Genomic DNA, 18,183 nt, shown 5'->3' on the forward strand with positions numbered 1-18,183 from the left:
AAACATACAAAGAATATTGCTTCAAAATTGTTCTGTTAAATCCATATGTCACATGTATACCATGGAATGAGAAATTAAATATAATTAACCTTGTGTAGAGATACACTTAAAAACACACTAAAAAATGCCAAGACCGGTTTGGCTCAGTGGATAGAGCGTCGGCCTGCGGACTGAAAGGTCCCGGGTTCGATTCCGGTCAAGGGCATGTACCTGGGTTGCGGGCACATCCCCCATGGGAGATGTGCAGGAGGCAGCTGGTCGATGTTTCTCTCCCATCGATGTTTCTAACTATCTATCTCTCTCCCTTCCTCTCTGTAAAAAATCAATAAAATATATATATATATATAAAAAAAAACACACTAAAAAAGAAAGAAAGAAAGAATAAAAAAGAAATAAAGAAAAAAGAAACCACAGGCATGCCAGAACTGGGAGGCAGTTATGAACTGCCTTAGATAAAACTTTGTTTTGTAACTATAGATCTGCCCCATTCAGCAATCACAGGTGTGTTTAATTCAAAGCATTTACCCAATACAATTTCCCAGAAAATAAGAACAATCTTACATGAGTAATAATGAGAAACCATGTGATGTGGTTGCCAAAAACAGTGTTATACAAGCCAGCTTTAACACTCCTAAGTGGAACCTCTAAGTGTAAGTAAAATCCAAACAAGCAAAAGTCTAATTTTATGGTTCATGGCTTGTTTATTAGAGACAAAAGAATTCTTGGATTCTGAAAATCAATAGAGACATTGCTATTCTTTTTCTGAAGTGAAAATAATCTTGCTAAATACAATGTCATTAATGTGGTATGAATGATTTTCACACAAATTTCATGCATATTTTTGTATGTTGTACTGATATTCAAAGACCATATAAAATTTTTAAAGGTCATAATACAGCTCAATAAGGAGTTTTTGTAAAAACTCTAAAATGAAAAGAAAGTTTCTCTTTTTTATTACCCTCTCAAATTTCTTTTTTCTCACAATATTAAAGTATGGTTGTCCCTTCCATCTCACTACACATGTATTAAAAATAACCACATTGATTTTGCCACATTTCTATATAATTTTGAATCTATACAAAAAGCCAGTGACTAGAAAGCTGGGGTGATGGGAACGACCAATCGCTATGACACCCATTGAGGCCAACCAACTGCCCAGTCAGGGGTGGGGCCTGCTGGCCAACTTCCCATGGCCCCTCCCCCACTACTGGCTCAGCCCAATCAGCCCCTATCTGGGTGGGCTGGCCAGACCCCACCCAGGCATGAGTTCATGCACCAGGCCTCTAGTTTAGAATAAATGCATAAAAATTTTATAAGAAATTTGTTAGACAATTGGTTTCCGTCTTTTAAAAATGCTTATTCAATTTTTTAAAAATGCATTTTAATGAGCTAACTTTTGGAGTTTAACTGGTATGTAGTAGCTTGAGAAAAAATACCACTGTGCCCTTCCCTCTGGCAACCACCACACTGCTGTTTATGTTCATAAGTGAGAAGGGTGTCCTATAATGAAGTGACAGGAGAAGATTTGACTTTGAGTTGTGGGCACATGGTGCTATATACAAATTTGGTAACTTAGAAATCCATACATGAAACTTATATGTTCATGTTGACCAATGTCACCCCAATAAATTTAATTTAAAAATAATACCACTAGGGACTTCTGTTTTGTGAAAAGGAAAACATATATATTCCTGGTTACACAGTCAAGTTAGAAAGTCTGAGTGACAATAATAAGCAGCATGAATTGAGTAAAGGCATTCAGACAGGAACCTGATTTCTAATTCTGCCAAAATAGCTATGTGGCTTAGTTTGTCCAAATACATTTATATAAGACCTCTTTGGGTGGTAAATGGAGCTGGGAGGGGCTGTGGGCTTTTATTTGGACTTTTGATCTCACAAATGCCAGGAGTGGGTAAGTTCCAGAAAGTTTTTTATTTGGTAAAAATAAAAAGTATATATTAATCTATAAAATGGCTCTTTCTCCCCAGTCTCTCTTCACAGACATATTATTTTCCTGGCATGTGAGTCAGTAGAAATGAAAATGTTAAGATATTTTGACCTCTATGTATTATCATTTGTTTGAATGAAAGGTACAGGGTGTACAGTCCCCAGCAGGGCACCACTTTTGACACTCCAAGTTAGCTCTCTGAGCACACATTCCACAAGGTTAATGTTGAACCATGATTAAGGCATATAGAACAGTTTATTGTGTACAATATTTCAAGTTAATTATTTCTAAGGCTAGTTTTAAACTATATAGAACAAGTAAAACCAGAAAAATATGTTCCAAAAAATGTGATTTACAAATGAATTTCTTGACTACAATTGACTTATAAGTGGTCAGTTACACTGTAATAGAGAGGAAAATAAGTTTACTACTTAAAAATTATCTCATTAAAATAATACTTACACATGGAATGAATCTACATATCGTTATTTTCATAAGACTAGAGTACAAAAATGAAGAAACCATGATGTTCAGAGTAAGCCAGCTAGTTTAGGTCTGGTTCTGGATGCCTCTGAGCTCTTTGAGGTTTCCTCTATGGGAGACCAAATTCTAAGGGCTGAACACCTGAGGCTTTCAAAACATTTATTGTCACTGCTTACTTCTTGTTTTTATGAAATTGTTGAAACTCTTTCCTTTGTGTCACCTAAATCATATAGTTTGTGCAAAATGCTAGAGCTGTTTGAGAAAGAAATGTTTATTCATAAAATACAGGGCCCTTGGATAAAATAATTTTCACTTTTGTTATAGGGCATATGATATAACGTTTTACTTTTATAATGATTTTATTTTAACTATCTTTCTTTAGTACTCCAGAGCTTATTCAAGGAATGGGTCTTAATATCTGCCACAAGTTACCCTCAACAGTCCCCTGAGAATGCTGAGTAAACTTGGACATTTTTATTTGCTACCATAATAGCTGAGTACTGTAGCCATAATGTATATATCTAGTATGAAAAGGTATTTTTTGTCACTGATGGAGAAGTCTTACTTAAAGTGCTGATACACAGCACAGCTTCAGTGTATACTGTCGTTTTATGTTATCATGAAACCCTCACAAATGGAACCTGGGCAGGCTGGCCTTCTATATATATAAATCCCTAATATGCAAATAGATCAGAAGGTGGAACAACCAGGGGCTATGACATGTGCTGACCACCAGGGCCCGCACCTGGAACATGGCGGGCCGTAGGATGGTGGAGCAGGTGAGCAGGGGAACCAGACCAAGGCGGGTGGTCGTTCGTTGTCATTGGGATGAGCCTCTGTTGGTTACTGAAAATTCTTTGCTCCCGTGTACTGCTGTCCCACTGGGTGCTCACACCTGCTGCCAGAGCTAGGAAGCAGCCACCGCTCGCACCCACTGCTGGCACCAGCCCCAATCACTCTGCACTATCAGCGCATGGGATCAGTGGTGGGAGCAGGGCTGCTGGCAGACAGGGGACCTGGGGGGCCGCAGCGGGAGAGGCCAGGTGGGAGTGCAGAGGATGGGCCAAGACCCCCCCCTGTGCCCACCACAGCCTCACAACCTACAGTTCCTTTCAAGGTGCACGAATTCGTGCACTGGGCCCCTAGTGTAAATATATTTGTCATTTGTCTGAGTTGATTAAGCACAGTGTTTAGGACACTTCTCCCACTATATTCTGAATAGCATGTGTTAAAGCATTTTAACAAAAAGGAAGATCAGGAGTGGTGGCCTAAAAAATAAAACAGAAAATAGAGCAAAGAAAAACAGAAAAGGAGATGTCAGAGGGTTTTCTAGGAGCGTAGGAAAGTGAGAAATAAATAGAGAAAGAAACCTGAGGGCATGGTCATGAACTTGAATTTAAAGTGAGACCAGTTACCACAGTAGTGTTTTTTCTCTAGCTTTGTTTGGGCATAAAATAGGTGGAATGTTTAACTCAATCAGGGTTGGGAATTTGCAAAGCCAGTAAGATGAGGAGTGAGTAACAGGGGGTGACTAGAATGAGTTATCATCAAGTATTTGTTGAGTAAATTCTCTAGGACACAGTTATTAAAAATCACAAATGAAACCATGAAAACTAACATTGATTACTTTCTATGTGTCAAGCTTGTTGGGGCTGACCTTTTCATTTAATCTGAAAAACTCCCTTTTAAATAGGCACCATTATTAGCTTCTTTTTATAAATGGAGGAACTGAGTGATTAAATAGTTTGAGTCAGATAGTTCATTTACTTAGATATTAAGTATGACAGTCATAATAAACCTATAGAAAATATAACTATGATGAATTCAAGACCGTATAAAATTTTAAAATAAATAAGTAAATTAGTACATATTTTGGGATTTGAAAAAACAGATCTTTCTGTAGAATATAGGAAATACAGCACTACAGTACTTAGAGTACAAAACTAAAATAGAGCAAAATATTTTTGGAATTGGTTAACCAATGATTATTGAGAGACTAGAAGAAATTGGTCAGCCTGGCCAGAGTAAGTAAATGGCCATGAAAGAACACTTTTGGAGATTAAGTCTCTGTAAGCAGGAAGGCTACATGAAAATACACCAACAGGAAGATCTTATTTGAGTAATGTGAAAAAGAACCCACAAGACAGGAAGATCCTATTTAAATAGACTCCTTGAAAAAAGCAGGAGATTTTTAAATGTAATAAAAAAAATTAGAAATGTGAACACAAAAAAAATTTTTAAAATTGTACTTTCCAAATTAAAAAAAAAATCAATAGTGGAACAAAAATAGAGACTCATGAAAACTGAGTTATCTTAAAAGTTAGATGAAAGAATGATCCTATAAGTCATATACAGAAAAAATGAAAAATATAAGTGATAAGATTAAGGATTAGAGAAATGGAAGAGAGATTAATACTCTGTAGAGAACAATAAAGAATTTACAAAGAAAAAAATTGGGAAAACAAATTCAATAATCAAAAAATAATTTTTTAAAAAGTGTTTTACTATGCTGAAGAATAAATTAAAATTTTAGGTGAAATGTGTCCAATAAATCCAAGGCATGCTTTAAGAAATGAAAACTCACACTGGAAAGATTTCAACATTTGAAGAGAAAAAAGTTTATGCCCTGTCAGAATAAATTGGTTTATTTTTTTTTTTCAAAAGGACAAAAATCAGACCACTATTGGATTTCTCCTCTGTAATAATGGAAAGTATAATGTCTATAGCTTTGGAGAAAAGTGTTTGTGCACTAAGAAACTCCTGTCAAAATATTACTCATGTAGCAATACCAAAGTAAAATATTTTGAGAACATTTAATGGTTCAAACAGTATTCCATTCATTTACATTATGAGAAAATTATTAGAAGTATTTATACCAAAAATAACACAACTAGTATAAAGATCTCAAAATAAGATGAAATGGATCTGAACAGTATTGAGGAGAAACTAATAAAATGAGTAGAAAAATAAACGCACTGTTAATGTGCTTGAAAATTATTTTATAAATAGGAAAGGTAAGTATAATCTATTCATAAAAGTATTTATAACACACTAGAGGCCCAGCACACGAAATGGTGAGGGTAGGGTCCCTAGGTTTAGCCTGCTATCAGGGCCATCTTCTCCCTGTTCGCCAGTCACTAGGCCGAATGCCGCCTCGGCAACTGGGGCTGGTAAGTCGAGGGGGCACCCCACAGCTTCCCTCAACACTGCAAGTCCCAGGAGCAGCGGCAGCAGCAACGGCAGCACAGTGCCAGTGAGTGACCTCGAGTGGGCAGCGCCTTCCATCAGCAGCAGGCCCAGCACACCCGCATGGAAGTGAAGTCTCCAGCATCCGATTTCCCACCAACTAGAGCGCCCAAGCAGCTGGAAATGTGCTAAGGATCCCAACAGCCTGACAGCCAGCCTGGTCATCCCACCACCCACCCTGGTTCCCCTGTTTACCATCACTGATCTATCAGAGCCAATGGGCTGGGGGAAGGGACCAAGAGATCAGCTGTTCGGCTCCACCCTGCCAACACCCACCCACTTCCCCATGGTTCCCGTTCATTTGCAGGCAGGGGTGGAGAGGTGGGAGAGGTGGGTGAGGGGTGGGACCGAGAGGTGGTCAACGCACCTCATGGCAACTGGTCCAGCGGTCATTCCAGTCGTTCCGCTTATGGTCCCTGGTCTTTTATTATAAACTAGTAGCCCGGTGCATGAAATTTGTGCACATTAAAGAGGAATTAATTGCCCTAACCGGTTTGGCTCAGTGGATAGAGCATCGGCTTTCGGACTCAAGGGTCCCAGGTTTGATTCTGGTCAAGGGCATGTACCTTGGTTGCAGGCACATCCCCAGCGGGGGGTGTGCAGGAGGCAGCTGATCAATGTTTCTCTCTCATCGATGTTTCTAACTCTCCACTGAGCCAAACCGGTTTCGGCTGTTTCTAACTCTCTATCCCTCTCTCTTCTTCTCTGTAAAAAATCAACAAAATATATATATTTTTTAAAAGGGAATTAATTAGCAGAGATATTTTAATATTGCTATTTGCCCTTTCTCTATAATAGAAGTGTGCGAGATGAAAGGAAATTAGTAAAATGTATATGAAAATAATATATAAATTTATTAATAAATAAACAGTAACAAAAGGATATAACAACAACAGAGGCATAATATAAAAATGACAAAAACATGATATGAAGACAACAAAAACATAAAAACAACAGTGATGCAAACAATGACTGATAAAGTGATTAAACGTATTCAAATATCTTCCTGTACACCACATTAAGAGTGAAAACACTTTCAGAGTGCTTGACTAATTTCCCTTGTGATGAAGTATTTAGAACTTAACTGTAACGTCACATACTCTTCAAACTCGAGAGAAAGCAACATATAATTGACCATGAGAGAAAACGGGTTCAGGTAGAAATATGCCTACTTTGTCTAGAGTTTGTCCTTGTGATTTATTAATAGTCATCACAAATGCTGGCATCACGGGAAACTGTTGACAAATCAATTTAAATGGAAGGCCAGTGTCAGATGGGGAGAAATTAATTCTTGGAATCAGAACAGCCTCTCCCTCTGCAGATCCTGTTAATACTTCAGCTTCGATAATGTTAGGTCATAATCATTTGATAATAAATCTGGTACCATTACAAAGACCCCATTTACTATTGAGATTTCTCAATAGCATGATGATTGCACCCACTTTCAATTTTAATTTATGACACAGCATTCCTGAAGGAGTAATGCTATTAAGAAATTCAATGGGAAAATTTTCCTTTTAAGCATCATCTGTGGAATCAATGGAATCATCACTCAAATATGTGTGAAAATCTCCATCAAGTATATCCAAATTTTCTTTTAATTTTTGAACGTGCTCATTTTTTGGACAAATAATTGCATGTTTAGATATATTTTTAATATTATCTATAGCAGTGGTTCTCAACCTTGGCTGCACATTAGAATCACATGGGAATCTTTTTAAAATCCTGATTCCTGGGCTTCATCCTCCGGAAATTGTTTCTTTGTTATGGGGTGGGGCCACAACATTAGTAACAAAGAAACAGAATTTCCGGAGGATGAGGCCCAGAAATCAGGATTTTAAAAAGATTCCCAGGTGATTCTAATGTGCAGCCAAGGTTGAGGACCACTGATCTATAGATAGAGTATTTCCAATGGTAGCTTCAATAATACATCCATTACAAATCATTTCACTTCCATGCTCTGCTCTGAGGGTGGGTTCTTGCCTGAAAACTTGCCCTGAGGGCCGGTTCCTGCCTGAAACCTCACCCTGAGGATGGGTTCCTGCCTCAAACCTCGCCCTGAGGGCTGGTTCCTGCCTGAAACCTCACCCTCCAGGAAAGAGCTGGGGGAGGGAACAGCTGTTTCCAAGACGACCCCTACAGGACTGACTTCCTTCCAGTTGGTCATGGTTCTGGCCATGATGTTACACCCAGGGTTTTTATATAAGTAGATGATATGAGAGATAAAGATACTATTACCCAAATAAAAAAATTGACAAAACAAGTTTTTATAAATGTGTGAAGTTGATGAGTAGAACATTTTTCAGAAGGAGATATCCAAATATTCCTACTATTGCAGTTTCATCAACCTTTTTAAAATTAAATTCATTGGAGTTACATTGGTCAATAAAATTATATAGGTTTCAAAAAATAATATAGGTTTCAAGTGTACAGTTCTATGATACATCAACAGCACATTGCATTGTGCACTCACTATCCAAAGTCTAGTCTCCTTCTATCATCATTTATCGCATTTACCCTCTTCCACTTGCCCCCACATTCACCTTCCCTCTGGAAATCATCATACTGTTGCCTTTGTACATAAGTTTTTGTTGATTTTGCTTAATCCCTTCACAGATTTCACCCAGCCTTCCAATTCCCCTCCCCTCTGACAGCTGTCAGTCTATTCTCTGTATCTATGAGTTTGTTTCTATTTTTTTTATCTTGTTCATTAGATTCCACAAACAAATAAAATCATATGGTATTTGTCTTCTAGCAATCTTACAATACATTGGAACAAATAATCCATTGACTTTGCTGTTTGTCACATTCCCCCATTGCCTCTCACATTCAGATTTACCACTTACCCAATTGAGATTTTATGATAAATCAGTCACTGTTTTATCAATCATACATCTTAGCTCCTTTACCCCATCCTCATATTGGTCTGGCAAAATACCAATGTTTACAGCTAAAGGTGGCTGGGAAATCCATGTAATCATACTGAATAGTAATATTTATATTCATAATCATCATTTTATAGCCATCACCTCTCCCGCATTCTGTTTTCATTCACTTTCCACTCTCCTAAGACAATTTCGTATTTTCTCTGCTGTTCTCAAGCCTCCAAAACCACCTTCCACTTCATGACAAAAGTAATCAGAAGAGAATTATCACAAACTCTTGTCAGTCAGCCTATGTGTGTCTGATCCCTCAGGCACTTCATATGCACCTTTATCTTTGAATGTACTGTCTCCCATGCCCACTTGCTCTCTTTCCTATCTTTCTTTCACAATCATTCCCTCATTTCATGAATGTTATTCCTTCCATGTTAAAGACAAAATACAAAAATCTCCTTATTCTTCTTAAGTCTCCAGCAAGCACATTTCTCTGCTCCTTTACAACCAACTCATAGAAAGTGTTGACTACCGTATATTCAAAATCTACAGATTCTCTCCTCCTTGAATCCACTGCAGTGAGATTTTTCACCTCTATCATCTCATCAGATGCTCTTGTCAAGTTCACCAAAGCCCATACACACATACATATTAGAGTGCATATTAGAGTATATGTAGGAATACAGAAAAATATACAATATATATACAAATGTACAAATATACAAATATATAATATTAATTAACATTAGCCAGGGGGCCAGGATAAGTAAGAAAAGCTTGCAAGGAGGAAAAAAAATTATCAAATTTTTTGTTAAGTGGCTTTGAAGTCCTTTATTGGTTGCAATGGTCATGTATATGTAATAGTTATAAATCTGAATGTGGAAGCTAATAAAATTTGAAGACAAAAGGAAAAGAACAATTGAAAAGTCTAAGGAATAATTTAATTATAACCTAGGACCAGGAATCCCCAAGCTTTCCACTAAAACTCAGGAATTGAAAGAGGGGGAGAGTGGAAGGAAAAACCTTCTTAAAGTTTTCATTGTACATGCTGTGTGAAAGAGAAGGCTATGAACAAAAAATAAAGTTCTACTGAAGATTTTCTTTTCTGAAGGATAATACTTTATTTGATGTGTGTAATTATATATCTCTGAATAGTTTTAAATGTTTACCTTATAGAAATATATAAGTAAAAATAAAAAAAATGTATTGGAATTTACAAATGACATGGCAGAACAAAATAATGATAGTATTTTTTAAAATGCAGTAAAATGTTAAAAGGCATAAGCAATCTAAAAAAATAAGAAAAGTGGGCCAGGCAGAAAGAAAAAGGAAGAAAGAAAGAAAGAAAGAAAGAAAGAAAGAAAGAAAGAAAGAAAGAAAGAAAGAAAGAGGAAGAAAGAAGAAAGGAAGAAAGGAAGGAAAGAAAAGACTAGCAAAAATACATAAAATAAGCATTTTTAATGACAGAAGACAGAATGGCATGTAAATGACATGTCATAGAGAAGAAATAATGAACAAAATTTTGAATCTAAAATTCTAGTGTAAAATAGACAGATAGATAAAAATAAAGAGATTAGGGATCTTATTATTATTATGCATGACACAATTGAGTGATATAAAACTTTCTTACTATGAATGCATAGTCCTTTCATTTATTCATAAAGCATTTGCAAGTTGATCACACTATATCCCCAAAATACAATAAAATGTAAGTACATTCTGAATTAAGAAATTGTACAAATTAATGTTTTTCTGATTGAGCACAACACCTGAAATGCATTATTAAAAGTGAAAACAGCATCACTGCCATTTTGGAATTAAGCAATTACTCCCCCCAAATGTATTTTTCAGATATGCAAATCTCAAAGTACTAACTTTAAAATGTCATTCTTTTTCACCAATATTCTCCCAAGTGAATTTGTTTTTCTGGATCATATAAGAAAATAGGTTCAAGAGTTAATAAGTATGATAGCTATAATTATATGCATAGGAAAAGTGAAATAAGATTTATTTCATTATTACATAGGAAATAAGATATTAGTAATAGAAGTTTCTTATTTTCTCTTAAATGACCTGCAGGTTGTCTTCCAAACTTCGAGTTCCATAAGAAAACTACTCCTATACACATTATTCCTACATAGAAAAAAATTGAATATTTTAAGGCTCTTTTAATTAAAATTAATGGCAGTAATCATTGTATCTTGATTTTTTACCTCAACATCCATAATGCCTCTACAATTGAGGGCTTGAATAGAAGGACTGTTAACTTGTGATATTTTTAACCAAAAGATGGCAAAAATGCTCAGGAGCATTTTTGAGATTCAAGAGTTTGGCACTTCCAGCTTAAATGTCTTGAAAAGCACTGTGTCCATGCAAGTGAATTTAGGAGAGACATAAAGCCAGAAAACTTATCTTTTTATCTCCTAAGTGAGACAAGAAACAGTTTATTATGCCGGGTAAGGAATGGAAGAGTGCAAGACACAAATTCCTCCATTTAGCTGACGTGGTAGATACCAGCTGAAGCAGAAGTCAAAAGCTAATGATAGTTGGGATTTCTCTGCCAGGGTTTTTTAAAAAATGATTTTTAATAGTGCTTTCTAAATTTCACCTGGAAACTGCTTTCTGTATAGATGGCATCTCCGCCAATAAATTTATTACCATAAATTTGTAGCCAAAACGTAGTGGAATGAGAAATATATAATTCATGGAAATGAGATATAATTACAAAACTTTCAATTGTCAGAAAATTCTCAACTTCTCTGACCTTGATTTCTTATCTTTAAAATAAAGTGAAGGTATAATAAATTTATGAGGATTCAACAAGAAATTGTTTGTAAAAGCACTTTCAAAACTATGATATACAAATATCTGTGTATCCTGTCACAGCTATAAATGTGAAACCCTGATCTCACTTCTTTCTTTCAAAGTAGTTTATCTGGCTTTAGGATGTGCTGCCCCCACGTGGATGGTAGCAGATAATGCTGATGAGGTATGATGGGTCCAAATTATTAGGATTTTCATAATTTTGTTAATAAAGTAAAAATAACGTTCATCTACATACTTTCTTTTATATGACATAAACGTATAGGTATAGCTGATATAAAACAGTTATATGATGTAAAGCATGTTATGTGTACATATGAATACACAGATATATAAAACCAATATGAGCACACACAGCACATATTAGGAAATTTCATGGCTATGCTCCAATCACTAGTTTCCTTCAAATCTAACAAAAACTACAGATTATATTAGTAGCCTGTAGAAGGCATTGACATGCTGTTTTAAATAATTTAAAACAGTAAAAACCTACAACTTATTGTTTATTTTTAGCTATTAACATTTCTAAAAATACTATCATTTTAATAGCTAATTTTACCTGATAATAGTTTTCAAAACTATTGAAATGAAATATAGCTAGGTTTTATAACAGAGTTGGAAAATAGTTTTTTACCTCACCAACAAAATTTCATTCTCTGATTCCATAAAAAAATTAACAAAACCAACAACAATAATAATAACAAAACAACCTGATAAGCAAGGTTTCATTATTGTAAAATTATTGTGTTTTAATGCGTTTTTTTGAAATGATTCACATTTGAAGTTTAAAAAGAGAGAAATTTTTCAGGCCTTAGAAATTTATTATTTCAAAACTTTTCAATTACGAGTTCAAATAGATTCAAATTTCAGAAAAACTGCATTGGATGTTTTGTATCTTAATTTAATATACATCTTACATAAGCTTTATAATTCTTTGAAAAAATATTTCTCATGTAAGGAAACTAAAACTCTTACGTTAAGACCTTGTCAAAGGGTGTGTGTGTGTGTGTGTGTGTGTGTGTGTGTGTGTGTGTGTGTAGTAAAGCTAAAACTTGAAATTTGAAATTTATCAACTGACTACAACATATTATTCTTTCCATTACACTGTGGTACAGTCAAATTAAAGGCAAAATTCTCTTACTACTACACAGCTACATAAATATAGAAATGAGCCTGCAAGGAATTGTGTGTGTGTGTGTGTGTGTGTGTGTGTGTGTGTGTGTGTGTAGAGGGGAGGGGACATGAATTTGATGGGAGTAGTTGCAGTTCTCTTGAAAATATATTGGGGCCATGAAAGTAAATAGAGCCAAAGACACTACAAAATCAAATTAATCAATCTAGTGGGAGGTTCCACTGTAAAGGGAGGCAAAGGGCATTGGTACATGAGAACAGGGTAAACACTTCTCTAATACTTTAAATAATAATTTTTAAAGTGTACATCCTGCAACCATCCTTCATTTTAGAACTAGAACACTGCTGATAACTTAGATCACATAATCACCAATCACTTTCTCATTTTATTTCAGATTTAACACTATCCTCACTTTTTTTTTATAACAAATCCTTTTATTTTATTTTCATAGTTTTACCAGATTTGCATCCATTACTAGACAAATTTAATTTTGCTTGTTTTTACATATTTAAGAAGCTATTCTTTGAAGAGTTTGTTTTTTGTAGGTACCTTTCATTAGGTTAAGGAAAGTCCTTTTAATCCTAGTATTCTATAGTTTCTAAAAATCATAAAATGATGTTGAATTTTACTAATGGCTTTTTCTACATTTATTAAGATTATCATCTTTTTCTTTCTTTAACTTCCTTCAACTTACTAATATTATAGATTATGTTAATGGATTTTTAAATGTTAAACTGGAATTCCTGGAATAATCCTGTTTTATACATGAAGCTTATTATACAAAACTGAAAAGATGTTGCTAATATTTATTATTTGCCTTATAAATATTAATGTAATTTTCCCGTGATTTCTTTATTGTACTTTCCAAATCATATTTTGGGGTCCTGGTTACCTAGCTCCATAGGAGAACATCTAAAGTGACTTATTCTTGAATATTTGGTAAAATGTGTTCAGGAACACTTCTGTTCTGGACATAAGAATTTATTTATCAGGAACCCATTTGTTTTTATGGTAACTTATTTATCAATTAGTTATGATCAAATAAATTTACTCTTCCTTCAATTTTGGTAATTGTATATTTTCTTTACTTAACTTTCTTATTTTACTTATCAATGAATAAAATTAAACAGTATTTTCACTTTTCTCCTACTCAATGTAATATCCTATGGCACTTTAGCTCCATTTACCCCTCATGACTTACATGCTATTATATATTTTATTTCTTTTTTCTGTTATGTTTTTCAATTTTATGATGTTTGTAATGTTGTATTAAATTAATGGTAAGATTTAACCACATAATAACTATTTTCTTTGCTCTAAATATTAAATATATGTATACATATTTGCACACATATAATAAAATTAACAACAATTATCTAAAGATTGAAAAATACAAAATTATACCATTGTTATTTAATGATAAGTACATAAATAATAATAGTACAAAGAAATTCAGGAGAATGTAAAATATTGAATACACACTTATGAGAAACAAATGAGCAGGCAAGCTATAAAAAATTATATTTTAATGTTAACTTCCCCTAGTGGTTGTAGTTTCTTGTTTTTTCATCACTTGGATTATTTCATGCCAATCCTTTCTGACCTGAAGTGTTTCTGTTGAGAAATCAGCAGACAGCATTATGGGAAGTCCCTTGTAGGTAGTAGCTAACTATCTTTCTCTTGCTACTTCTAAGATTCTTTCTTTGTCTTTTACCTTTAGAATTTTAATTATTTGCGGAGGGAATTCTGGATCTGAAGGATGGGCTGACGCACAAATGAAAATACTATACAATAAATATGAATTTAGAAGGCATGGGGGGGGGGCGGTCAGGTGGAGACCTCTCTCTTGGTGAGGCAGACTGAAACCTGGTCTTATCTGCTTTTTATTCAGTTTTAGATACACATCTTACCCTCAGTAAAGCCTGGCAAACAGGTAGCAAACAGACCGTCTCTAAAGTCAATAAAGATCATTAAAGATAAGTAAGGTTCAGTAAACATTTATTTTGAGGCTATTGGGTCAGGAAATTGCTTCTAGCCACCACTATCTCAACAATCAGTGCTTAGCATCAGCCTGCTCATGCCCAAGGTCCATCAACCTTCCACATTCCTTGGTGGACGCTTATGACAGTATTGGAAAAGCTGTGGATCCTGCATCTCCCCCTTTGTATCTTCTTAATAAATCTTGAAATGTGTATGCTATCTGTAGGGCTTGTGTCCTTTTAAGACTCTTCATTCCACATCTGCAGACTAGAAAAAAAACATATCAGAACAAGAATGAGACAGACAGTAGTGGTTATGCTAAGAGGCAAATGTAAGGAGATCCAGTGAAAGGGATTAAACTCTTTCATGTCCTTTTTAAATTGCTGCCAGGCATCTAAGGAACTAGTTTGTAAGTTTGCCTGGGATAATTGTACAATATGCTGTTGTAATTCTAAAATATCAAGGGTTGTGTTACCTTTACCCCAACCACCAAGAAGGTGATTTTCTATTGATTCCCAGGGTGTAAGCTACTGTTATAGGTAACAGGGGTAACACAAATCTGGGGAAAATTATAATAACACTGTAAAGACATTCTTTGCTCTAAGCTGTGGATGTTATCACCCATCCATAATACTGTAGATTTTAGTGCTGATAATTCTATCTGAAACTGGCTGTCGATTCCTTTTTGTATAGACAAGGTCTTAGTTACATTTTTCTTAACTTGTTGTACAAACTGAGAAGTTTGAACACTGTGCCATGGATGAATCAGCAATTCCCACAGAAGTAAGTAGCAATACTAGAGCAAAGAGTCCTGCAATTAACTTTCCAAGAAATCTTTTTTGTCTACCAGGTCATGTAACAGTTGGTAGGTTTGATGAGATTCCCAAGGCTAGGTTAGGTTAGTCGGAACCCAAGCAATAGCAGGTTGTTTTAAAATCATGAGGGAATCTTTTTAGAATGTAGAATTAATACAATGGGATAGTGTGCAGCCTGTGCATGATACCTCATACAAATGGCTTGTTGCATTAAGGCACATCTGGATGGGGCTTAAGAGGAGTACAAAAGGATCAAATACACAAATGGTGGCAAATACTGTCTTATTGGGAATTCCCCATAAGGTACAGATGCAGTTATTTAAGTTACAATTAAAAGTATACCATTTTATAAGTGCAAGTGCAGCAGCTAATTTCCATTGCGTGTTTTGTAGGGGCCAATTATCATGTTTGAATTGAGATCCAACAAATCCTCCTCCATGTCATGAGATGGAGTGATTAGCTTCAACATGTAGTTAGGACGCGGTCCCCTTCCTTTTCAGGGTGCGATTGTTGCTATATGCAGACCCATAGGGGCTCCAATCCACAAAGGAAAAACGGTTATTAAGTTTGCTGCTGGTGGGGTGGTCACTATAACAGTCTTGAAAATTAATTTCTTCCTCAGCAGGGTGCCATTTATAAGACTTTTTACATAATGGCTTAGTGGGGAGATGTCTTAGTAATGTTACATTTTCTGTACCTCTCCCAGGAGCAAGTAGTGATAGTAGATGTATTTGGGCTTTTGCTTCTCTCTCCTTTGGTGTCCATGCTAGCGAGAAACCTCTCTTTAATTCTACACACACAGGAGCAGTAGTTGGATTCTGTGTCATACAAAAGGGAAGCTGGGTGGTGACACCCATGTAATTATATTTAGCCCAGATACTTCTTGTCCCACCTGTGGTCCCCCTGGATGAACAAGGTGCTTGGTGTTATTGGTGACTACACTAGGTGGAGGATCAGCCCAATACTCATGGAGAGTCAGGAACATAAGTCCAATATACTTCCCCACTTGACCCTGGTAGTATTACCGCACAACTGATGGCTGCTAACATGGCAAGGAAAACATTCTCAAGTGTTCTTGTGATCTTGTTCTCCTCACAAATTCGCTCAGATTTCTGGACTCTTCTTCGCTATCCCCCAGGTCATCTCCAGACTGAAAGTGGTGATTTCCCACAAATCATGATGTATCTTGATGTGGGCTCTTTGGGTTCTTGTTTGGAAGTCATTGCTCTTCTTGGACTTTTGTGTTCTTTTCCTTCACCAGGTTTGTGAAGTTTTCAATCATTATTTTTTCAAATAGGTTCTCCATCTCTTGCTCTCTATTTTCTCCTTCTGTTACTCCTATGATGTGCTTGTTGTTATGCTTCATGTTCTCCCAAATGTCCCTTGACTATCCTCATTTTTAAAAAATTATTTTTCTTTTCTTTTTGCTCTTCTGATTGGGTGTTTTATGTTACCTTGTCTTCAAAATCACTAATTGTATCCTATGTTTCATCTAGCTTGCTGTTGATTCCTTCTAGTGTGTTCTTCATTTTAGATATTGTATTCTTCACCTCTGACTGGTTCTCTTTTTATTTGCTTTTTTATATTTACTTTCTCTTTGTTTAAATTCTCACTAATTTCATCCATCCTTCTTTTAATTTCCTTGAACATCCTTATAACAATTTTTTGAACTCTATATCTGGTAGCTTGTTTGGTTACATTTTATTTTGTTTATTTTGGGGGGCTTTCTCCTGTTCTTTTATTTGCAAAATATTTCTTTGTCTTCCTATTTTTTGGCTGCTTCTCTATATTTGCTTCTGTAGATTATGTAGATATGCTATGTCTCCAGTCTTGGTATGTTGTCTTTATGTAGTAGGTGTCTGTGGGCCTCAGTGGCATGTCCCTTGTGTGGGTTATGTGAACTCTCCTGTTGTAATTTTATCTTGATTTCTGGTGGTCTATCCATGGATGAGGTTGCCTCTCTGACTAGCTGACTATGAGAATCAACCCTAACCACACTGTGAGTTGTGCAGATGCTAATCCCAGAAATCAGAATTTACTGCAGCAGGTTCTGGTGCCTGCTGAGATCTACTTTTATATGTGCAGCATATAGATCTATTTGGGTCATGCTCTGATGTGGTCTGTATCGTGCCACCGGTTGTGTTGATTCTGGGGCCATTGGAAAGGAACTCCAGTGCATTCAATGTCAGGCATTGCCTGTGCCTGTCCCTGGGCCACCTGTTTGGAGCTACTAAGTGATCCACAGTTTGTGGGTGCTCTGCTGGGCATGGGTATGCATGGCAGTGGCCAAGTTACACACTGAGGCCAGTTTCCACCAGTACTGAGCATGGGGGCAGGTCAACAAAAGGCCCAAGGCATCCAAAATCTGCCTCTATCTGCTAGCTGACAGGCTCCATCATTGGAAGAGCCTCTGGTGGTAGTACACAAGTTAAGTGAGGACAGGTTTTCAATGAATCACAATGTAGGAGTGAATTGTGTTCACCAGATTGATACAAGTTCAAACTCCCTACCAGTCCTGAGTCTGAGGACACTCAGCAATAGTCTAAGGGCACGCACAGGCCAGCTGCCACCAGTTGGGTGCCCACAGACCTTTGTGGTAGGACTGAGTCTCAGAAAGTCATCAGGGTGAGGTCAGCAATGTTTATTAGTCCCAAACAGACCAAGATTTAGCCATGTGAAGGGAGGGCTTTGCACAGAAACAGGGTGTTGATTGGACATGCAAGGGAAATATAACCCTCACCCAAGAGCCACACAACTTTGTCTTTCCCAGAGTTTGCACATATGTGCTCAAGAGTCTTCCAAACGATTTTGCCCTGTGGGCTCAGGCTGGCCAGAGCCAGCTAACAATACTTCTGAGTGCAAGCCTAGCAGGGAGGGGCC

This window comes from Myotis yumanensis, unplaced genomic scaffold (genome assembly GCF_028538775.1).
Source record: "Myotis yumanensis isolate MYYU_CA2020_CCGP unplaced genomic scaffold, mMyoYum1.0.hap1 SCAF_1, whole genome shotgun sequence".
In the NCBI taxonomy this organism is placed as follows: domain Eukaryota; kingdom Metazoa; phylum Chordata; class Mammalia; order Chiroptera; family Vespertilionidae; genus Myotis; species Myotis yumanensis.